The 2,461-nt window shown below is 49.1% G+C and overlaps 1 protein-coding gene across 1 annotated transcript in view; it reads right to left on the bottom strand.

Moving 5' to 3' along the window:
- DNAH3 (dynein axonemal heavy chain 3) overlaps positions 1-2,319 on the bottom strand; it is a 141,587-nt gene extending 139,268 nt beyond the window's left edge. The window contains 1 exon segment of the mRNA XM_025047287.1: positions 2,035-2,319. The gene's annotated coding sequence lies outside the window, so the exon portion shown is untranslated.
- Between the last annotated feature and the right edge of the window lie 142 nt (positions 2,320-2,461).

Raw genomic sequence — 2,461 nt, 5'->3', positions numbered from 1 at the left:
TTATGAACTATATAGATATCTAACCAATGTACTGTATACTTGAAACTAATTAAAATAAATATTAAAAAAAAAAAGAACCCAGAAGATAAATACAATTATGATCTCAAGTTTGATGGCTAAGGGAACTGAGAACACAGGTTAAGTGACCTGCTCATAGTCACTTGGCTATGTCAGTAGCAAAGCTGGGACTTGAAGCTGATTATGGACTCTGCTCCATGGCTTTAATCAAAAACTGACATGTGGTCTGAAGATGGAAAATAAATAAAACACATACGGAGAAGAATGAAAATGCCATCCCCACCCCACCTCAGGCCACCTCACCTGCACCAGAATTGTCTGACTTAATCTTCTGTTTAATTATTCCCAAGAGAGGATGCAGGCCTCAAATCCCTCAATTGCCTCAGGATCAAACACATAGGGTTGCCAAATTAAACACAGGCTGCTCAGTTCAATTAGAATTTGTGATAAATGACAGAGAATTTTTTTAGTATAAGTTTGACCCATTCAATATTTGGGGCATATTTATATTAAAAAGTTACCTGCTGCTCACTTGAAATTGAAACTGAACTGGGTGTCCCGTATTTTTATTTGCTAAATCTGGCAGTAGGGAGAGAAGAGGTCCCGAGGGTCTAGGTAGTCCCCATCTCTATGAATTAACAGTTTAAGGTCTCAATCTGTTGCTGGAAAATTTTCACACATTTCTTAGAGCCCAGTGCTCCTGGCAGACCTTTTCTGTGGCCTAAAATGGCTGCTTAGCCAGAGTAAGTAACCGTGGAAAGGTACAGAAGAGACTGCACATGGGTTTAGTTTACTGACTCATCAAGAGCCAAGTCCCTATGCAATGGAGAGATGCCAAGACCCCCGCTCCCCCCCCTACCCCCACAGGTAAATAAATAGTGTGGTGGGGGAATCAGCCAACACACAAGGAAAAGGAAAACCTGGCTAGCCCTACAAAAATGAGAGGTAGGAATTAAGGGATTCACCGAGGCGCCCCTAGATGGCACTCTTGAACAAAAATCCCAGTGGAGGCTTCAATTCAGCTTTCCAAAGCAGCACCCCCTGCCCCCACCCCAAGAAATAATGGTTGTAAAGTTTTGTTCTACGACGAACAAAAAGCTTTTTCCGAGTGGGGTACCCATCACAGTGCAGCTGAATCACACATGATTGCCTGAAACCTAACAGTTTAGGGACATTTATCTGTCTACATTCTCCTATCTCCACCATTAGCTCCCATTTTCTTGGCTGTTGTGGAGTTAGAGATGGATCCCTTAGTTTATTATTTCTGTATCCACCAGCCTGATTACTTCTAGAAAAATTGGTAAAAATTAGAAATAATACCATCAAATATTTGGGAGCCTCTCCTACGTTTCCGATAGGTGACATCAGTCCTCACTAAAACCCTGTGACTGCTTTTCTCTTTGCCCAAAGATCTTCCAGGGTGCTACGGACACACAGGCCACACGGAGAGGTAGGTCAGCATAGGTCCCAGGCCAGTGCTCCGGTCTGTCATTTTGCACATGAAGCCGAGGCTCAGCGCGGTAACTCATCCAAGGTCACAGTGAGAGTCACCAGGGAACCAGAGCCCAGGACTGCAGGACGCCCCTCTCCAACCCGTGGTCTTTACCAGTATCTCTACCACAGCGGTTCTAAATCAGGAATGACCGTGCCCCTCCTCCCCCAGGGGACATTTGTCAATGTTTGGGGACAGTTTTGGTTGTCGCAACTAGGAAGAAGGGGAGTACTAGTGGTTTTTTGCGCAACCTCCTACCACGTACAGGAAGCCCCCTCAACGCAGAACTTTCCAGCACAGAAGGTCGATAGCGCGGCCACCGAGACCCAGCTGGCAGGGCTGGATTTGGGGCCAGTGAGCATGTGCTCCGGCTTGGACTCGGAACAGAAGGGACTTGGGTTCAGGCTTTTTCACCTGTAAAAAAATGGAGATACTAATAATATAATTGGCCTATAAGGGTCTCACTGGCTCGTGACGCTTGCATTTGAGAAGGAATGCTTAAAACTTCCCCGTCAGAGTCCTACCTCACGACTTGTGTGTCCTGAGCTGCAGGGACGCTTCCAGAAGAGTTGGTTCGGGGTACATAGGCGGCCGGAAGCCCTCAGACCCTGCGAAAGGCCATTCTCGGCTGCCAGTCCACCTGTCCTGTCCCCAGGGTGGCCTGGGCACTCGCGCTTCAAGACAAGACAGACGGAAGGGCAGCTGTCTCTGGGCCTCGCTTTCCTCATCTGTAAACCACTCTGGCTTGTCCCGCTGGCTCCAAAAGCGTGAGGGAGAGAAGCCCGCTTTGCTACGGGCGATGCGGGGCGGCTAGGCGGGCTTTTGCCAGAACTTTAGGCCGCGCCCGCGAGACCCCAGGCGAGGGGCGGGGCCCCGGCTGTAGGGCGGAGCCCGGGAGAGGAACGGGGGCGGGGCATGAGTGAGGGGCGGGGCCTGGGCGAGGACGGGGGG

Source organism: Pteropus alecto, unplaced genomic scaffold, assembly GCF_000325575.1.
Source record: "Pteropus alecto unplaced genomic scaffold, ASM32557v1 scaffold15, whole genome shotgun sequence".
NCBI lineage: Eukaryota > Metazoa > Chordata > Mammalia > Chiroptera > Pteropodidae > Pteropus > Pteropus alecto.
The sequence above is the reverse complement of the archived record's forward strand: the minus strand, read 5'-3'. Positions and strand labels throughout refer to the sequence as shown.